This window comes from Argiope bruennichi, chromosome 1 (genome assembly GCF_947563725.1).
Source record: "Argiope bruennichi chromosome 1, qqArgBrue1.1, whole genome shotgun sequence".
Classification (NCBI taxonomy): domain Eukaryota; kingdom Metazoa; phylum Arthropoda; class Arachnida; order Araneae; family Araneidae; genus Argiope; species Argiope bruennichi.
This window is the reverse complement of record NC_079151.1, coordinates 109460448-109484150: the sequence shown is the minus strand read 5'-3', so window position 1 is coordinate 109484150 and position 23703 is coordinate 109460448.

Below are 23703 nucleotides of genomic sequence, written 5' to 3'. Positions count from 1 at the left end.
CATATTTTAAGAATTTAAACAAATTTGCATTAAAATAGCTTTCATGTTAGTTCGTCTATTGCCCTTTTTGATCATTTATCAATCATTTACATTAATTCAATCACAAATGAATGCCGGATTTTTAATTATGTAATGTTCGTTACTTTAACATTTATAAATATTTTTTTATCATTTTATTTCAGCCTTGATAGAACCAGTGTATAATTTATAAAGTGTAAGCTGTTTAAATAAAATTACTTAAATTATTTTCCAACTTTACAAAATAACTGTTGGTTCAAAGTATGCACAGAATTTATTTCAGCATTAAAAAATATGAAATGCAAATCGATGTTTTGTCTTTCCGTTGATCAATGATTTCATTTGCTTTCATGCAATCGTTTAAAAAGAATAATGAACGGAAACAATTTCTGATAATAGCAGCAGAGAGTAGAATCATTGTTTAAAAGAAAGAACTAATTTAAACTTGGACAGAATAATAGCGAAATTATTTTATCTATTGCTCACAGCAAAAGATAACTGAAACTAATTTACGATTCCGTAAGCCAGATAGTCGTGGATTAAAACTCATTCACAATGAGCATGCCTGTTAACGACGTCAATGCAGACGATTTTATTTATTCATTCATATTATGCAATTTAAATGCGCCATTACAAGTAATTCTATTTGTTTATTTAATTTTATGAATATTTATTACGATGATGATGGCATCATTCAGATACTGAAATTGCGAACGCTTCTTGAATTGTATATAATTAGATAAAACATATGAAACCAGCTGCTTATTTTAATTACTTTACACGAAAAATTACAGAATAAATCTTTAAAATAAAAAGAAAAAGAAAAGACTTCAGAATTAAAAATTTTATTTAAAATATCATCTGCGGACAAAATGTTCTTATTAATTTCTATGCAATTTATTTTTCTGCCATTTGGCATTTTATCAACAAATGATTCGAACGATTTTCAATGGGAGAAGACAGATAAATTGAACTATTCACTCATACATTTTTACAATATTTATATCTTGTTGGAATAAATAAGGTAATAAAAAATCTTTATATGTTACAAAATGGATTGATAAAAATAAAAATAAAAATTATTTTTATTGCATGTTTATTATAAAACAATGATTAAAATTGTGATATTTTCTAGAGTATATTCAAAAAAAGGAAGAAGCTTGAGAACTTTTCTTACATTTAATTGTATTCAAATCAAATATCTATATTTTTATAATCTTTTGTTTAATTAATATATAATTCAAATTCAATATTTAAAGTTAGCACATTTTATAATCACTATTTACAGTGGCTCCCAAAAGTGTTCGTACACTAAAGAAATTTGCAGAAATTGTGTTCTATACTTCTTAATAAAGCATTTTATTAGTTGGGTTTTTTTAATTAGCATCTTTAAATAGTTCTTCATAAAGCTGAACAAATATTTTTATAAAAAATCAAGTAATATTGTTCTAAAAAATAAATAAATAAAAAATGTCACAAAATTAGAACACAAAAGTCTTCGTACATCCAAACATTATTTATTTAAATTCATCATAAAAAATATCTTTTGCGGCTTATTTTTCTTCTAATTGAAAAATATACTAAAATCGTTTGATTTCAGTATTTAATATCACAATTATTTATTCTATTTACTTTATTCTTAGATATGACGCGCATTCGTAAAGAAACGAGTTTAGACGTACGAAAATTAATTATATTTCATTTTAAAGCTGGAAAATCAATTAGAGGCATTGCAACTATAACTAATCTACCTCATTCAACGGTGCAAAGCATAATAAAACGTTACAGAGAGGGAAAAAGGAATACAAACAAGCCTCGTAAAGGTCGCCCTCAAATTCTGTCAGCTAGAAGTCAAAGAAATATTGTGAGAAAATTTCTAAAAAATCCACGTCTGAGTGCAATAAAGTTTACTTCACAATATAATGAATCAAATGGAACTTCTATTTCCTCTGAAACTATTCGTAGAATTCTTCGGAATGCTGATATACACGTCGCTCTGCGCGAAGAAAATTCTTTGTAAGTCAGAAGAACAGAATTGCTAGGCTTAAATTTGCCAAATCTATGATAAACCAGCCAGAGAGCTATTGGAATCGTGTCTTATTTGCAGATGAAAGTAAGTTTAACATCTTTGGGTCGGATGGGAAAATCATTGTATAAAGAAAAAAAAAATGAGAAAAAAAAATGAAGAACTTAATCTCAAGAATTTAGTTGAAATAGTAAAACATGGCGGTGGAGGTGTCATGGTTTGGGGGGTGTATGTCAGCGGCTGGAGTAGGCAATTTAGTATTCATTGATGGTATAATGGATCATAGAGTTTATATAAATATTCTCAATAATAATTTAAAAGTGTCAGCACAAAAATTGGGCATTTTAAACAACTTTGTGTATTACCAAGACAACGATCCTAAGCACACGGCCATGAATGTTCGTCTTTTTTGCCTCTATCATTGCCCTCAAACCCTTAAAACAGAAGCTCAATCACCGGATTTAAACCCTATAGAACATATTTGGAAAGAATTAGAGGTGCGAATAAGAAGTCACGACATTAAATCGAAAATTCAACTGAAAGCAGTAATGATCGAAGAATGGAACAAGATCGGTGCAGAAGTAACCAACCGTTTAGTTAAATCTATGCCCAAACGTTTAAAAGCTGTTATAAAGAATAAAGGATATCATACTAAATACTAAACATTTATAAAAATTTAGAAAATTTCATATTTAGTGATGCTTTTTTAAAGTGTATGATCACTTTTGTGTCCTATTTTTGTGCAATTTTATTTATTGTCATTTAAAAAAAAATAATTTGCATCGTAATTAAAATTTATTCTTCACTGCTTTATTAAGAACTGTAAAAATATGCTATGAAAAAATTTTGATGTAAAAATAAGAATATATAATGGTAAATAATGAGGTTTTTAATTGATTCTTGTTGGTGTACGAACACTTTTGGGAGCCACTGTATATATATCTTATTCTTGTTAATATTACTAAAAAAAATCAAAATATTTTAACATTTCCCTGTCTGGAGAACAGCAAGGTGACATCTTCATCACTTTGCCTCAAATGTTTCTTACTGTTTTCTATTTAGCATTTTTATGCATTTGTTGCTTATTTTATGTGATTTTTCTTGATTAATATGATGCGAAAGCTGTTTCAAAAACCAACTTTAGTCGCCTAAACTTAGTAATATTCCGACAATCTCGCCTTTGGAATATATGCAAGTTCCAAAGCAATTGTATAAGGCAAAACAAGATTTAAAGCAACATTTTCAAGATATTTGGTCTGCAAAAAAATTAGTTATTACTGAAATGTGTTTTCTGAAAATCAAGACATGAGCTAAAACTTAATAAGAAAGTACGATGCATTTTCCGTGTACTGTAAGATGTATTATGATCTTTCATCAAGAAATTAAGATAAAAGATAAGATTTTAAAGATTAAGATAATAAGATTTTGCACCATGTGTTGCAAAAGATATCCATAGCCGCAGAAGGAATGCTCGAAAAACAGAATCAATTCAATTTGGAGAATAAAAAAAATTTAATTATATTGATTTTTTATGAGAAAGCAAAGGTTAAAAATAGCATGTGCAAAAGCAAAAATTATTAAGTAACTTATATACTAGTTGAGAAAGCGTACTTTCTGTAATTAATTAATTAATATGATGTCTTCTATGAATAATTAATTAATTAATTAGCTAATTAATTAGTACGTTGTCTTCTAAGAATAAAAATATATTCAATTTCTGTCAAAATTGCCTTTTTGTCACAGTAGAAGAGCAAGATGACATCTTTTCATTAAGTTATTAAAATAGCGAAATAATATAGATTTTATTAAAAAATACATTTATTAATATTGACATAAAATTTATCCAACTATGTATTATGCAAAAAATGTCCTTCTAATAATATATGCAAGGAAAAACATATTTCCTAAAAAATTGAAATACTTTATTATAATTTTTTTAACTTCTCAGCCCAATGGTGCAAGATATTTGCCTAGTCGCAAATCCGCCACTGTATGGATGTCATTTTGTATACAATTTTAAAGATAGAATTGTAAATCTGTATCAAATTTTGGAACAGTGCCATCTGTGAATTGACTTTTTATCTGTGTTCTTGTTCGCATACTTGCAAATGCTTAAGCTCAAAAATGCAAGTTGTAAGCACAAATTTTAGTAGACTCTAAAATTTTGGGTGTCCGTCGAATTGCATACAAATTAGAAAAACAGATGCAATAATGTTCTAAAAATATATATTCGATTCTTTTTTACCGTGAGACACAAATGCATCGTATTGGTTATATGAAAAGTTTCAGGCGTGGATGCACACATTGAACCTTCCTTGGTACCTTTCAAAGCAGGAAAATTATTCCGAAAAACAAAATAAGTCTATTTAGTCTTACCATTGTAGTAAATACATGTTTCTGACTTTACACCCAATTCAAAAAGAGTTAAAAGCGTAATAATGTATTAATCATACACATTATCGCAATTCAATTTATGTACGATAAGTGCCATTTTGTTCCCCTTGAATCACCTCTCAATTAAAATCAATTTCAACCAAATCAGTCAATCGCAAAAAAAATTGGCAGTCGCACATTATTTCAATAATCTGGACTGTTCGTGACGATTTAATACTCATAAATACAGAGTTCCACCATCTATTATTACAATTATCTCATGTGTGTCTTGCAAGCGACGGAGGGAGTGATGCGAAATGACCTACATCCCTGAGAAACAGAAGGAAATGCTCTACTTAATGTTAACACCTTTAACCACCTGCCGTACCTTCACCCACGACAAGCACTAAACAAATATTTCTATGGATTCACGTTTTCTTAGCAATTGGAAAAGAATGATATTTTAAAAAAAACCCGCAAAATATCACAGAAAAGATGTCTTTTTACAAATCGTTTGCATTAAAAATTTGCAGACGAGAAATTTTGGTATACGCCCGAATGTTTTATGACACAAAAATGAAATGAGATTTATTAAGACTGTATTCTCCATTCACTGCATTTCTGTTGTATATTTAAAATGCGCGTAGTTTTTTAAAAATATATTTTAGTATTTATATTTAAATGTTTATCTTCCTTTATTAAACTGATGATTCTGAACTCCTGAAACCAAAAATTTAGGAGAGATCACCGTTTTAAATCAAAATGTTTTTAAAAACATTCTGAATCGCTAACCATACGCAAAAACAAAATTAAGCGAATAAAAGTAAGTAAGTAGGAGCATAATTCAAATAACATATTTTATATTTTGGTTCATAGGAAAGGGATAGAAAAATTTCAATAAAAATTATTGGGAAAAAGAGACGAATGAATATCAAGACCAAATTCCCTTTCTGATAGATTCGTATGAAATTTCAAGATGCATTGCAGTTGCTTGGTTAAAAAGTTTACTATTCTTAATGTTTGATAAAACAATCTGAGTCAATTGTTTGTCTCTGTTTCGGATATGGGTAAACTGCTTCATTTTTGTCACAAAGATATCTGAGTTTTTAAACTTATCTATAATTTCTTTAAATCGTTATCGTAAAACAGTCCTCTTATTAAACTTTTAATAACATTATTATTATTAACATTTAATATTCTGGAAACATTATCTAATTTGAAGCATAAATCAATAAATTTATTTTTAATTAGTTTCAGATAATTAAAGGAATATTTAGGATCATTACCAATATTCTTATCATTAGCAACATTCTTATCATTAGCAACATTCTTATCATTAGTAATATTCTTATCATTAACAATATTATTATTTATATATCATTAGTGTATTAATATACTACATTTGAAGTTGCATACTTCTTTACTATTGGGAATATGATTTTTTTTCTTTTATATCAGGACATTTATTTTACCATATAACAGTTTTATGGTAATTTATATTCCATGAATCCATCTATGATTGATTTTATGGCCCCATTTAAATAATAAGAATTAATTTATTTGATTGCTTGTTTATAAATTATGCAGTATGATCTAGTGAGGAAAAAGTAAAAGTGACGTTTCTATTGAGTTTGTTTATTGCTGAAAGAATAATTAATGTCGATCCAGTTCATCAAATGTTACAGTACTTAGTTGATAACTTTTCTATTAATTATTGATTTCTTATAAATAATTGAAAATACTTTCTGAAACTAATATAAATCGTACTAAAATATTTATTTAAACATAAAATTCTTCAAAATCATGTGCATGATTTTTAGTGGTATATCTTAATATATAGAAAGCTACTAAACAAATAAGAGTTAAATATTACCGAATGAATTAGTTGAAATTTGCATTGAAAACAAGCAAAATTGAATCAATTACATTTAAAACACCCAAACGAAATCACCACTACTCAACCAACTGTTCATCAAATCTTTCATTGCAAGAGGAAATCTTGTGTGCTGCAGCGGATACCCACACATGTAAACATCGCGTGTAATGAGTGTGCTGATGCTTTGACCAAAGAGGATCGAAATCTGGTCCAACCTAGTTCCACCATCCCACTTGCAAATGCGAACGCTGTGGCCAGATGTCGACTTACAAATAAGCTCTCTAGGAAGCCTTTAATCGCCGACTTTTATTTCCCTAGAAATGTAACTACTACACTGGCTAGATTAAGAACAAATCACTATAAGGGAATGAAGATCCTATTTTTACTGCAAGAACTGTCCGAAAACTCATCTCACACAGAGACATATCTTCGAGTGTCCATCTATTACCGCAGATATCTTAAAGCTTGGCTGGTTACCACTGATGGATCCACTTGGAGAGATCCTTTACAGTTCTCAAGCACCAAAGCTGGCGGAAGTGGTCCTCCGGACTTTTGACAATATCTGAGACTTTCTTTCCTCAATATTTGCATTTCCATTGATACGACACCAACAACAAGCGAAAACTGTGTGTCACATAACCGTTAACTGTCTTTAACACAAAATTATACATAAAAGGACAAGAAAACTTATTCTTCTAAGAATCGAAGTTTTATAACTTTAAACAAAAAGCATTATTCGTTCAAAAAATATTTTTGTTAACTTATCTTCAAATTCGTTATCTGTTTTAAATTATTCAGTTCTTAATCAGCTAACGCAAGAAAGAAAAATGATCAAAAAGTAACTCATTTTTAAGAAAAATAATTCTTAAAAAAAATAATTAGATTTTTTTAAAATTTACTTTAGGATTAATTTTGAATCCAGGTCTTTAGCTGAAAGAAAGAAGCATAAAAAGAGTATTAGACAAAATAAGTTAACAAATAATTTAAAAAAATCTGAAACAATGAAATAGTTCATTATTTATAAAATGTTCATAGATATATAAATATTATGAATATATAAATATTATGAATTATATACATATAATTAGCTAAAGAATTTACGATTTATGATGTTATGAAGATTAATTTTTATTCGTAACATTCGAGTGATCATTTTATATACAATAAAGATTGGGAATGATTTCATTTTAAACGCTTACTTTTATTTTAAAAAGTTTACTTAAACTTTTTTTTCTTAATATGAGCCATTTATTTTTATGCAAGAAACAGGATATTCTGATACACTAAATTAGAATTCGGACATTTTTTTTTAGTTCGGTACAAAGAATTGCAGGCTAATACTGTCAAGGACGTATGTTCATTTTGATGCAACTGTGCAGCCAGATGCCTGCGAAACGTCAGTGAAAAAAAAATAATATAATTTCAGAATGCGGATAAATTCGATTAGCTAATATGATATTGAAGCAAAGTAATATATTTTTGTGTAACGTAATTATTCTCTGTTAATAATAAAGGTGACGAAGTGTGTGTGTGTGTGTGTGTGTGTGTGTGTGTGTGTGTGTGTGTGTGTGTGTGTGTGTGTGTGTGTGTGTGTGTGTGTGTGTGTGTGTGTGTGTGTGTGTGTGTGTGTGTGTGTGTGTGTGTGTGTGTGATAGAGAGAGAGAGAGAGTCGACCCTCTAGAATGAGAGAAAAGAGAAGAGTGTCGATCTTCTAGAGACCAAACCGTCTACCAACAGATACCAAATCTGGCACATACCTATATATCTCCAGTGTAAAAATGTATACCAAGGGATGATTTTTCTTTGAAATTTCAATTAGAATTTCAATTAATTAAAAATTATGCTTTTTCTTTAAATTTCAATTAGTTTAAAATTATGTTATATCTGGGTTTAGAGAACTTTCGATAATATAATTGTGCAAAAAATATTATGCTTATTTTTACTTCGTTTCAAAATTTTAAAAAAGTGGCTTTATAAGGATACTAATTTAATAGATGTGCAGCTTTTTTTCTGACTTTTTACAATTTTTTAAAAAAATATTTATGTTTAATTTTTAACAACAGGATAGATTAAACCAGAAATTTAAACCATTTTTATTGTTTCCCCAAATTACTTAATCACGAGATTTTCTTCAATTGTTAAGAAAGGAAAGCTAATTAAAAGCATTGTTAAAGGCTAAGGAAAAAAATTTATTTTTATTACCTTTGCAGTACACAAGATAAATTTAAAAAAAGTTATACTGCGAAAGTTCGATTTCATTATTAGATAATCAGGAAATTAACGAATTTAATTAAACTGTAGTGTCATGTGGCTCCGTCAAATAAATGTACACAATGAACAGAATATGTATGAGACTGTTTAAATAACACAACTTTAATGTAATAATCTGAGCTTAAAGTCTGACAGAATTATGTTAAAAATTTTAATTAAAATTAAGTACAACGAATATTCTCTGTGAACGAACTAGTCGCCAAAAGCGGATAACTAGTAATAAAATTAGAGGTAAACCGAGATATTTAAATTTAATTCAGGAAAAATTCTGAAGTATTTTTTAATCCAGGAAGTTGGAGTGTTTTCATTAAGAAGCATAAAATAACAATAAAGAAATGGAGACTTGGAAAAAGAATCACAATTAATCTTTCATACAAGGATTTAAAAGAAATATTTTCTATTTATGAAATATTTTCCTAAAATAAGACAAATTTATGCCTTAAAAATTGATAAAAATATATAATAAAAAGCTTTTGTTGTTAGGCTCTTTAATAGTTGTTATTACAATTCCAAAATCTGCTGTAAGGAGCACGGAATGAAATAAAAGCATTATAAATCAGGTGAATGCAAAATTCGTTGGTTAATACTGAATACTTAATAATTAGGAAATTAAATGCAAATGTTAATAACAACTCTTAGATGGCTCTCCAGTGTAGTTTCTGCTTCTTTAAATCTCTATGCTTTTATTCATGGAGAAAAAAAAAATTTCCATTGAATTTCTGCTCTTTTTCAAGATCGTAAAACACTATTTAAAATACTTATTGTCCAACATTGCACGCTATTCTTGTAACTGCATTGTATTTGCTATTAATTCGTACGTCAATCGGAGCACCTACGTTCGACAATAATATTCGTTTTGGATTATTTTTTGAAACAAATTCAGATGCACGTTCAACAACAATGAAAAAAAAAACCACTGAAGGACAGATGGTTCACGGAGGAACATTCCGATTTCAATGCCAATGATAAATAAAACACATCGCTTATCTTATATGAATTAAATCTATAAGCAGACGAAATTTATTCAGTTGCCACAGCCAATTTCCCCACGCGAAATTTTATCAGCATCATGAAATACGACCTTATTTCGTGGTATTTATAAATAATTCAGACGATTTTTTTTCTTCCTCCTTTACGTCATATTTTACAGAGGTATGAAGAATTGGGGATATGTGTGGACCAACTTATCTGTTGGAGGTCTGTTTCCGGGTCATTTTCCGTCGAATAAAATAAACATTACCACAAAATCCAGCTGTGAATTTCCGTAGTTTTCCAAATATAGCGTTTGGCACTAATTAAAAAGAAAGTTTTATTTACTTTAATTTTCTGATTTGTAATGCTATTGCATCTTACCTTATATGTAGTTACACTTTAATTTCTTCATTACTGTTTAAGGAAACTGTATTTTATTTACTAAACCAAAAAAAGGCAAACTCATTCGGATCACAGTGAATATTATTATAGTCCAGAATATAATAGTCTGTAACAATAGTTTTAATTTAAAAAACTCGAATTAAAATTTGATAAAAATTTCTTATATACAATTTTAGAAATAAGGCTTATTTCAAAATAAACAAATAATGCAAAATATTATAAAAACGTATTCATTTTCTATTGTGTATTCATATTTTTTATTCGTTACTTAACAGAATAATAGTATTTTTACTAAAATAAATAATTGAAATTTTCTTGCAACTATTTCGACAAATGTCTTCTTTATTTATACAGTCTTAAATTTTTGACTTAGGCATGATTTTTCAGAGGTGTTTTTTTTTTAATTCTAGCAACAAAAAAAATCGAAAGAACAAGAAATTCCTTACATATTAATCTCTATTATCTGTATGTGTGCGTGTGCGTGTGCGTGCGTGCGTGCGTGCGTGCGCGAGTGTGACATATCGTTTCATCCAGAGCTGCCAAAAGTACACTCAGAAAAGTGAAAATATGCACCAAGGGAAGATTGTTTTTTTAATTATATCTAGAATAGATAGGGAATGAATTATAATGATTAATGAATGTAATAATGAATTTCGTGGGACGGATTCATAAAGTCGTAAATTTTAGCTCATATTATAAGTTGTATGTCATCATTAAAAAGATATAATGATATGTATTATAATTAAACATTTGTTTAACATTTATAACTTAACACTATAGCATTTCTTTTTATTAAACAAAACATTGCTAAACCATAATAATGCATCTGAGGAGAATTCAATGTACATTTAAAAATATGATAATTTTTCAGTTTAGATATATCTCTGAAACTTTTATACAAGAAATGAAATTCTTCGTATTGATTTTTAGGCGTTCATCTCCTTATATTGTACTCACAGCAATGTAAAATAAAAGGTTGGATACGAAACTTTAAATATGATCGAGAAAACCGGAAAACAATATAAAGTATGGAACTATTTAATTTAGTAATATAAATGCATGGGTATAATGGATAAAAGTTAGCTAAAAGATTCATAATACGTGTTAAGATACTATAAATAAAATATTCCAGTTGTTTTCATTATGTGTGGAATATTTTGTTTGTAAAAAAAAAATCAGTTCGAAAGAAATTTTATTGATGGAAACATGGTTGTAATATTTATGAGGAATACAAAAGAAATTCATGCATTTATTTCATAAAAAAAACTTTTCTTTGATTGGTTAAATATCATTTGTAATTTTATTGCATCTTATTTACCATTTCTAAACTTTGATATTACAAAATGAAATTTTATGAATGCATTTTTTTAAAAATTAGCTTGTTTGTGCTATAATATTAATCAGTATGTAATAAATTTCAATCTTTTTTTTGTTTAATCATTATTGAAAAGTATTTGAATAAGCCCTAATTTTCCTACTTTTATCAGAATATGCCAGATAAAATAGTTAAACAATAAATTCGTTTAACATATGATTACTTCATTGAGATATGGCTTTCATGTTTTGAATTGAATAAAAAAAAATTTGAAAAGTTCTGTAGCATTTTATTTGATTGAGGTCACTTCATATGACGTCCATTTAATTCATGGCGTCCATCTTATGGCATTCTATAAGTTTAATTCAATTAGCCTAATATATCGTTCAATAGAGAAATTTATTAATAAATTAGTAATTATCTTTATTTGTTTTCGCAATTATTTTATTTTGTCACAAAATTTAAATAATAATGTAAAAATTGGTTCCTAATATCAATACGACATATTTCTTTTAAGATTATGTTATTGATTTTTCATTTTCTACTGCAACTGTTTTTCCTGACATCATAAAAAGAGTTAACTATTGCCAATAATTATTTATTATAGTTAAATTAACTATTAAGCTTTTAATTACTTTGATTTAATTATGAAATTAATTATTAATAGTTATTTTGAAGCTAAATTATTGAAATTCTGCTTGTCGTCCTGTCTGAAATCTGTGAAATAGCCTTTATATAGCACATTCATATAAATAATATTTATATGGAAAAAGAAAAAAAATAAACAACTTTTTTTCTATAACTATTCATTATATGATTCTGAACTAAATTGTTATATATTTTCATAGAAACTAAATATTTTTTTCAATTCAACAAAGATTATAATGTAGATTTTTTCATTAATTGAAACCTCATCCATTTCTTTGACTTTATATCAGTATTCCCTATTTTAAATTGGTAATTTTGTTTTCCCTTTTATTCGTCACTATTCAGGAACAATTTCTTTGAGAAAAGAACACTAGAAATTACATCTCAATACTCATTTATCTATCCATAGGTAAAAATTACACAGCAGATCATCAGACAGCTTTTAAATAAATCTCTATTCTTTTTCTTAGATATGTATTATCCGTATTATGTGCATATTTTAAACTTAAAGCCACATAATACGGAACTGGAATAACTTTGGTAACATATAACAAATCATTAAAAACAAAAACAAAGTAAAAATTTCTAAATTTTATTCCAGTTCAGTAAATATTTCTAAATTTTACTTATACTGCCATACGCATTCATAGAAATTCTTATGCATGAAAATATTAATTGTTATTTTATATACAAATTGCTTAAAGCAAAATTTTAAAAATCCAGGGTATTCAGTTTTTATCCAATCAAAAATGCTAAAATTCAAATTTTCTTCATTTATTTCAGGTAATAAATATTTATACAAATTCAGAACAAAAGAGTTTGTATCCGATTTGCATAATTTATTAAAAGATTGTTCAAGTTATTTAAAGGGAATTTAAAAGCTGAATATATATACATGAAAGCAGACGATCTTTTAAAAAATAAATCTTTTAAATCAAATGAGGAAAAAGAAATATATTTTTCTGAAAATTTCTTCTTAAAGCAATAACATAAATTCATCATTCCATTAATGTTTATTTATTTGAATTATATATGCCTGATGTAATATCTTTATTCTATTTATTACAAATATCTTATAAAATAAAATCACTATATTTGTTTGATTGAGGGACTTAAAAAGAGAAACGTTGAGTTCAAAACAGACTTAGAAGATTTCAACAGCTTTACGTGTTCACTCATACGAATCGTGTAAAGTAAATGTTGCATTTATGATTAAAAATAAGCGGATTGTTTGTAAGCTTAGCACAGCAAGAAACATTCGATCGCTTTCAATAGAAAGCTTGATGTGATCCATAAAATTTCAACATAGTTATAAAGTAAGAACTTTAAAAGATCAGCGAAGATTACTCAAGTTTGGTGAATACTAAACTAAATTCGCTTAGAGGATAGTTTTCGGATTCTTAGTAGTAAAACTATCCTCAGTTTCAGATGGTTATAAAGATATACGCATTTTAAATTTACTTTTAGGAATAATTTTCCAATATCATCAAGTATCATTTTCGGCAATACTTTTAAAGAATTTTAATTTTGTTTTATACTTCTCTGATAAATTAAACTTACAATGATAAATACAATTTTAATTTACTTTTAACATTATTTTTGGTTTTAATAGGTTTAATTACATTTAAACGTTAAAAGTTAATATAATTTAATTTAACTAAATGTTTATTATTAAAATTTAAAAAATTATATAAGGGAAAATATATATGAAAGCGTGAATTAAAATTATTCAGTTCGTAACAGTAATAATGGAAAAAGAATTTTGTATTATTTTCATTTCTACCAGTAAAAGATGTTGTTTTTAGAAATTAAGTTTCATATTAACAAACTATCAGAGATAAAATATAATCATAAGAGTAATTAGAAAAGGAATAGCTTTTTAATATTAAATATATTTATATTAATTTGAATATGAAATTATCTATTTTTTAAGACAAATAATTTCAATTATATCTTAAATCATGTAATTTCAATGAAAACATGATTATTTTCTCACGAGTAAAAATAATTAAAATTATATATTTATTAAATGCAAACCTAAATATCTATTTTTGATATATGTTTCCAATCAAACTATGAAGAATTTTATACAATTGCAAAAATAAAATGAATTTCTTCTGGTTTTAAAAACACAATTATAAGATACACACAATAATTTCTCCTAATATTTTTATTAGTTATTATTTAAATATACAAATATTTTTATCTTTTCTTCCTCTCTTTTTTACTTTCTCGTGAATTATAGAGAAGTTGTTGCAATCGTCGCAAAATTCAATATAAAAATTTTGATGAAACTCTTCGTTTCAAACTCCCTAAGTCCGAAAAAGGTATTTTCATTACTATAAATGTCTGTCAATGTATCCGTGACAAAGATAAGTCAAAAACGATTTGCGCTAGATAATTGAAATTTGGTATACAGTCTTTTTCAGATTTCCGTCAAATTTTGAGCAAAATTCATTCAGCGTATGTCTGTCTGGCTGGCTGTTCGAATATAAGTTGATACAATAACTACAAAACGAAGTGAGCAAGACAGATAAGATTCGATACATAGATTCAACATCTATAGCATAGATACCTGTCAATGTTTGAGAAAAAAAAAACAATAAGTTGACTGTCTGCCGGTCTATACTTTCAGAAACATGTTAACGCGATAGTTCAAAAACGCAGTAACTTAAATACATCTAATTAGGTAACGGATTTTGTGATTACTAGTGCAGTTTTCTGTCAAATCTGTGTTTCAATCGATTGCGAAAAATGTGTCTAAAGTCAAATTCAATTTATATACTATTAACCATATGTCAGGGGTAAACCGCCAAAAACTCGCCAAGGACGGCACAATAGATTCAGCTTAAATGCTAAAGTCAAAATTTAATATTTCGCAATTATTGTACACCAGTGTCACGCAAAGCGTTCTCTGTCACGACAAGTTTAATAAAGAATATGCGAGAAAGTATTAGGGAGACCACTTCCCTGGTTTATCGTATATAAATACAAATGTTTATTTATTATCATTATTCTAATGCCAGAACATTTTTGTTGCCAATCTTAACATGGCTAACAAAAATTTTGATGCGTATACTTTTCACGGTCGATTTCACTTCATTGTTTACAAAACATTACTTTTCTGTGTAAACGAAAGTAAACACTAGTAGTGAAAGTTAGAAACTGTTTCAACCTATCGGTAGGCCCAGTTCTGTTGTAAACAATGTTTACTCACGTTTTAAATTCGAAGTAAGGAAATGTCGATTGACATTGAGAAATATTTTGAAGCGGAACAAATCATGATGCTTGGAGAACACTAACGTAGGAAATTCGATTGCGTTCCATCTAGCTCAAGACACGGTCTCCTAGAAGAATAACTTTCCCTTTTCTTTATTTATTTTTTTCTTTCTACAGGTGTATGATCAGGTGTGTTTTGGAAAGAAGATGTCGTCAAAGATGCGCCGTTTATTGATGCACCTTATAACCTAGAACTAATTTTCATTTCTGTCGCAGTCACGATTAGCCTTATTTTAAGGTAGTTTGTGTTTACATTTAAGTGCCTGTGGAAATGAGGCACGTTGATATGCATGTCTGAGTACAACAAAATGGTTTCCTAACATCATGATTTTTGATTTCATGCAGTATGAAAACAATTCCGTCGAGTCAGAAGTGGGTAATTTTAGACAACTGTAATGGTTTCTCTTTGTTTATTATTTATATTTCTATTAATTTATTTTTATAAAAATAACTTTCTTCGCACCATGTGATAAGCGTATTCCCATTTCGATATATGCTCAAATGTAAATATTCACTTTTTAATTTTGAATAAAATTTCAAATAGTCTGTGCTTAAAGTATATATATATATATTAAGGAATTAAAAATTAAAAGGATATGATTACGTCTTCGTCAAATTATTGTATTCTATTTTACAAATATAAATAAATATATCATATTTCTTGTGCAATTGAGTATAAGTTTTTGTTGTTACTTATGGCACTTGTCATTGACAAGCCCGAAGTCGAGATGGTGCAGTAGTTTCTAACAGTAAAGGCCCCTCAGCACCCGAGGGTAGAAGTCTGACTTCTATTGACACGAAGGTGACACTCACATACTCACTTGCACAACCCCTTTTTACAGGGAAAGGGAGGGGAGGCTCTTTCACACACCTCACAGATAGAACAAAGGGTAAAGAACACCCATGTCCAAACCAGGACTCGAACCCGGGACGCCCAGATCAATTGAGTATATTCTTTTGCATATATCCCTTGTCAAAAAAAGGCATATTAATGCCTTTTCTTAACCTTAGAATATTATGAAATAAAATTGTAATACAATTACAGAAATATCTCAAAAATTGAGAATATTTATTGGAAAGATAATTATACACTTAATGTTGGCAATGCTTGTTAATTTTAAATGATATATACCTTATGGCAGATTTGTATTTAGAAATAAAAAAAAAAATGTCTTTTTATTTATAAGTCATTACTATATATACTATTTTTGTTATACTATTACTTACGCAGATTCAATTTGTAACCATGTGTGACAAATATCCCTATATTGTTGCCATGTGAAAGTTAAAGCTTGAAATGTTGCCCTATTAAAACCTGAGATGCCGTGTCAAGTATCGCCTTCTAGAAATGATAACGATTTAAAAGGGTGAGGCTGGTTTAATAACAACTTTTAAACCAGTCACTAATCAAACAAATCAAATCGTATACCTACGTTCCGGTCCGAATCTGGTGAGTTATATTAAAAATATTTGGATAGTGGAAACCAGACAGACTTCTCACTTTCAAGCCAAAAGTGAGTCATCAAATTCTTTCCAACGTATGAGTCGAAATTTTATTAAGTCTTTTTTCATTTTAACATGTTAATCAACGTCTTTTTCTTCTTTATAGTCTTTATTAACATACAGGTTGATCTTTCTCGCTCTTTCAATTTTAAAAACGTATGCTTTTTCTTTCCTGACATTGTTTTAAAATTTTTGTTATTTTTTATTACGATTTTTTGACTTCGTAGTTTCTATAATTACATTAGTTTTCATAAACGAAAATAAACACTAATGGTGAAAGTTGAGTAGCACAATTAAAAGTGTCTGAAGTTGTCACCTTTCTATTCAAACCTGTCCATTAAAAATGCGAAGTTAGGAAATCATTTTCTTGCACTGAAACTTGCACATAAACGTGCCTTTCTTTAGACATATATGTCACTATAAATACAAATTATCTCAAAATAGGATAAATCGTATATTCAAATAAACATTCGATACAACAAATGTTCAAATAAACATTGAGAAATATGAATCAAAAGTTTCATCTCAAACATTCTAAGGAAACGTCTTCATTATATACATGAAAAAAAAGATCTCCAAAAATTCACATGTAATTATTCTTCTTTTCTTAAAATAAAATAGTGTAAAAAGATAAGAATGTTTCTTTATTTTTAAACTCCATAAACATATTGATAGATTTGAGCCCAACTTTTACCCCCTTTTTACTTTTTTGTGCATGTAATATATAAAGAAAAAGCATTGTAATTGATAGCACAATTAATAATGGAAAATTAATAATATATGTTTATTAATTTTCGGGGGAAAAATTTCCGCTGATTTAAAATGTAAGCTTAAGGCTCTTCTGTCAAATCTTGTTTGAATAACGATGGATTTAAATCTTGGCTTTTTTCAATCATTGGTTGGATTCATGAACTGGTAAAAATTACCAGAAACCATATATGGAATGATAACATTTTCTTGATGACTTATTTCGCATTTGATATCCTCAAAATAATTTAAAAATCCACGCCGTGGATTTAGCAGCTTGAAAAATAAATTTAGCTTAATTTTATTGGATAAGTGGAGATTAGTTCCCCATCATAAACCCAGATGGCAGCGCGTTCCCGTTGTCTTGAAAGTTATGTAGAAAAGATTTCTTGTTTTGCTTGGCAGTCAAGAAAAGTAGACGTGCACGTGAATGTGAGTGATGAGAGCTCTCAAGGTAAAGTAGAGCAAATTTATTTTAACGATCACGCGGAAACGCAGCAAATTTCTCGTGAAATTAGTAGTTTATGAAGAAAATTTTTATTGTCCTGAAGAAATATTCGTAACCGTGATATAGAATTGCTTATATAAAATTATATAAAAATAAGGAGTGACTCTATGTGAATAAATGGATGAGTAATCAAGAAACTGTTTCTTAATTTTTTCTTGAGTAGAATATTCTATTTTTTGCAAACAGGAACACAGGGTATGTGCTCACGAACAGTGCAGAAATATATAAAATATATAAATAATAACAGCCTGCGTCAAATATTCTAATAGATGAATAATAGTCATATTTTAGAATTTATCTTTTATATCCACAATTTAGTATTGTCAATGTCTTCATAACGAGAAAAATGGTTAAATATAATGTATATATAAATTATTTGTATATTGTATTGGTACAGATAAATTATTTGAATAGTTTATTCTTGAATAATTTAAAAATATTTATTGCAAAGTTCCAGTTCAAAAGTAGATTACTCTAAGAATCCCAAATTTTCATATAAATATTCTCAGATATTTCTCATCCAAATAATTATTAAATTCATTCTAGATCTACCTTCGAGTAGTATAATAGAGATTGCATATCATTCTTTCTATATTTTCCTTATGATAGAAATGTATAACAGTCATTAAAAACAGAATACTCACTATGGTGTTATAAACTTCAAATGAATTCCCACCATAATTATTACCTCCCAAGGCACTTTCCTTGTATACCAGAAAAATACAACGAGAAACAACATTACGCACTCTACACTTGGTTTGCTCTAAGTGTACATATTGGCCACGATATGGTAGAAAATGATTTATCTATGGAACATTTTCACAGTGATTAATAATATCACGTCTCCCATTTGTGAACATGGAAATTATGTGTCACTATACAATAATTAAGTGCATTGCCATGTTTGCAGTATAACAAAATTTAATAAATAATTCTTTTATACGACTTATTTATATTCACCTTATATATTCATAAATTGACTACTCCGACTGCCCTGATGCATACCGATAAATCTGAATTACCTGTCTACCGACAGCATTGGCGAGAACTGAGGTTGAGTCCTAAGGGCCCTCACTGGCCACGGTACAACCCTTCCTGTAGGAAGCACGTCCCGTCATCGGTAGAAGGTAACTGCTTCCCACCATTTCTGTACCATCCGGCTGGCAAGAACCAACCATCATGCTGGAAGCTTCACATCTTCATATCTGAGAAGGCCCTGGTGGGATATTTGGCGTGTATAAAATACTTGATTAATCTGCACATAATTTTTCTTTTCCTTGAACTGGACTGAAATCGGTATCATTTCAAAAGATCTACAATCTCCCATCAAAAGAAACTAGATGCATTTATTGGAAATGTATTCTTACATGTACTTACTACATTAAATGTAGTAGAATCAGCTGAAATAATGAGCCATAAGTTCTGCAGAATAAATTCCAAATAAGAACATAATTAATACATTTTAGGAGAACTGAATTGTAACACCTGCATTGCATTACTGATGCTATAGAAATGTCACATGAAAATTTTTTCTTTACTATTTAATCACCTTAACCAAAAAGCATCGTAAACTTTTTTTACCCTAAGACCTTGGAGCAAAGCACGAAAATTCCCGATTTTTCTCTATAAATAATATTTAAAGAGATTGGTTAATGAATCTTTATTACACAATGAGCATTAAATTCGTAATTATTAATTCTAAAAATCCATCTAAATCATTATAAATATTGCATATATTAAAAATTAAAATATTATAGTCCTTTAAGCCCATTTGTAATTGTACATTTTATTGCAGTTTCGTTTAAACATTAAAACTTTTTGTTCAAAAAATTTAGTTCGCATTTATTTGAGCCGTTTATTTTGAAAGTGGGGCAAGTCCATTTTTGAAAAAAATGGAGATAATGGTAGTATAGATAAAACTTGTTATGATCTTTTTTATGCGTAAACAATTTAAAGTAAAAAAAGATCAGATTCTAGTATTTTGGAGATGGCAGATTTAGCTCTTAACAGTATTGAAAATCTGTTTATTTTGAAAGTGGTGCAAATCCATCTTAGATTGAAATTATATTTGACCGAATATATTACGGCAAAGTTTAGCTCCGGTTGCCGTATGGTGAAGCAAATGTGGCCGTTTGGTATCATGTCTGAAATCTAGGGTGTTTCTATCTATCTATCTATCCTTGATAACGAAAATCGATGGTTGTAAAGTGTTTCATAAATAATAAAAAGTATATCTAAATTTTGTGTTTCGATAATAATGCAGCGTCATGTGTGTATCTCTGATCAGATCTGCATCTAATTAGGGTTGTTTCAGATATGCATCTAATTAGATCCGCATCTAAATAGAACTACGTCTAATTAGGCCTGCATCAGATCTGCATCTAATTAGGCCCCCATCAGATCTACATCTAATTAGATCTATATGTAAATCTGCATCAGGTTTGCATCTAATTAGAGCGGAATCGTCTGCATCTAATTAGGCCAGCATCAGTCCTGCATCTAATTACATCTGCATTCTATTTACAGCTGTAAATAACTAGATATATTCAAATCTGCATCTAATTAGGCCTGCATCAGATCTGCATCTAATTAGATCCATATGAGCCGTTTATTTTGAAAGTGGGACAAGTCCGTTTTTGAAATAAAAATTTAGATAATGGTAATTATAGATAAAACTTTTTTATGTTCTTTTATGTTTTTTATGTTAAACAATTCAAAGAAAAAAAAAAGATTATAGTATTTTGGAGATGTCAGTTTTAGCTCTTAACCGTATGGAAAATTTGTTTATTTTGAAAGTGGTGCAAGTCCATCTTAGATTGAAATTATTTTTATTACGGCAAAATTTAGCTCCGGTTGCTGTATGGTGAAGCAAATGTGACCGTTTGATATTGTGTCTGAAATCTAGCGTGTTTCCATCTATCTTTGATAATAAAAATCGGTAGTTGTACAGTGTTTCATAAATAATAAAAAGTATTTCTTAATTTTGTGTTTAGATAATATTGCAGCGTCATGTGTGCATCTCTGATCAGATCTGCACCTAATGAGACCAGCATCAGACAGGCATCAGACCGACATCTAATTACATCTGCATCTTTTTAGACCTGCAAGTAACTAGATATATTTTAATCTGCATCTAATAAGGTCCATATCATATCTGCATCAAATTAGATCCGCTTCTAATTAGAACTGCATCTAATTAGGCCTGCATCAAGTCTGCATCTAATTAGGCCTGCTTCAGATCTGCATTTGATTATATCCATATCTAAACAGATCTGCATCAGGTGTGTATCTGATTAGATCTGAATCAGGTCTGCATCTAATTAGGTCCGCATCAAATCTGCATATAATTGGGACCGCATCTAATTAGATCTGAATCAGGCGTGTATCTAATTAGGACCACATCAAACGTGCATCTGATTAGAAATGCATGTATATAGATCAAATTAGATCTGCAACTAATTAGGCTCGCATATCTGCATCAAATTTTATCCGCTTCTAAATATAACTGTATCTAATTTGGTCTGCATGAAGTCTGCATCAAATTAGACATGTATCAAGTCTGCATCTAATTAGGCCTACATCAGATCTGCATCTAATTAGATACGTATCTAAATAGATATTCAACAGATCTGCATCTATTGAGATCCATATCTAAATAGATCTGCATTAAGCCTGCATCTAATTAGATCTGATTCAGGTCTGAAACTAAATAGGCCCGCATCAGGCATGCATCTAATTAAATCTGCATCAAATTTTAACTGCATATAACTGCATCTAATTAGCTCCGCATCAGATCAGCATCTAATTATATCCTCATCAAAATAGGCCTGCAGCAAGTCGGCATCTTATTAGGCCTGTATGAGGTCTGCATATAATATGATCCATATCTAAATAAATCTGCATCAGGTATGCATCTAATTAGGCACTCATCAGACCTGCATCTAAATAGGCCGGTATCAGGTCCCCATCTAATAAGGCCCGTCTCTAAATATATCTGCATCTAATTAGATCTGAATCAAGTCTGCATCTAATGAGATCCGCATCGGACCTGCATTTAATTAGGCCCGAACCTAATCAGATCTGTATCAGGTCTGCATCTGGTTAGGCCCGAATCAGACCTGCATCTTATTACATCTGCTTCTAAACAGAACTGCATGTAACTAGATCTACATAGATCTGCATCGAATGAGGCCCGCATCAGACCTGCATCTAAGTAGAACTGCATATAACTTGATCTAATTAGATCTGCATCCAATTAGGCCCGCATCAGATCTATCGTCTAATTAGATGCGCATCTAAATAGTACTGCATCTAATTAGGCCTGCATCTAGTCCGCATCTAATTAGATCAGAATCATATCTGCATCTAATTAGAGCAGCATCAGTCCTGTATCTAATTAAGCGCGAATGAGATCCGCATCTAAAGAGAACAGTATTTTATTAGGCTAGCATCTAAATAGATCTGCATCTAATTATATCTCTATCAGGTAGGCATCTAATTAAGCCCGCATCAGAACTGCATCTAATTACATCTGCATCTTTTTAGACCTGAAAGTAATTAGATATATTCAAATTTGCATCTAATAAGGCCCCCTCCAGATCTGCATCCAATTAGATCAGCATCTAAATAGAACAGAATCTAAATAGAACTGCATCTAATTAGGCCTGCATCTAGTCTGCATCTAATTAGGCCCCATCAGATCTACATCTAATTAGATCCATATTTAAATCTGCATCTGGTTTGCATCTAATTAAATCAGAATCATATCTGCATCTAATTAGAGCAGCAGCAGTCAAGTATCTAATTAAGCACGAATGAGATCCGCATCTAACGAAAACTCTATCTCATTAGGCTCACATCTAAATATATCTGCATCTAATTATATCTCAATCGGGTCTGCATCTAATTACATCTGCATCTTTTTAGACCTGCAAGTAACTAGATATATTCAAATTTGCATCTAATAAGGCCCACTTCAGATCTGCATCCAATTAGATCCGCATCTAAATAGAACTACGTCTAATTAGGCCTGCATCAGATCTGCATCTAATTAGGCCCCCATCAGATCTACATCTAATTAGATCCATATGTAAATCTGCATCAGGTTTGCATCTCATTAGAGCGGAATCAAGTCTGTATCTAATTAGGCCAGCATCAGTCCTGCATCTAATTAAGCGCGCATGAGATCCGCATCTAAATAGAACTGCATCTTATTAGGCCCACATCAGAACTGCATCTAATTACATCTGCATCTTTTTAGACCTGCAAGTAACTAGATACTTGCAAATTAGTTAGATGCAAATAGACTTATTAGATGCAAATTAGTTAGACTTATTAGATGCAAATATTCAAATTTGCATCTAATAAGGGCTACTTCAGATCTGCATCTAATTAGATCCGCATCTAAATAGAACAGCATCTAGTGTGCATCTAATTAAGCCTGCATCAAGTTTGCATCTAATTAGATCCATGTGAGCCGTTTATTTTGAATGTGGGGCAAGTCCGTTTTTGAAAAATAATTTAGATAAAGGTCGTTATAAATAAAACTTCTTATGATCTTTTTATGATTAAAAGATTTATAGTAAAAAAATATTTTAGATTCTAATATTCGAGAGATGGAAGTTTTAGCTCTTAACAGTATTGCAAATCTGTTTATTTTGAAAGTGGTGCAAGTCCATATTAGATTGAAAGTATATTTGACCGAATATATTACGGCAAAATTTAGCTCCGGTTGGTCTATGGTGAAGCAAATGTTTCCGTTTGAT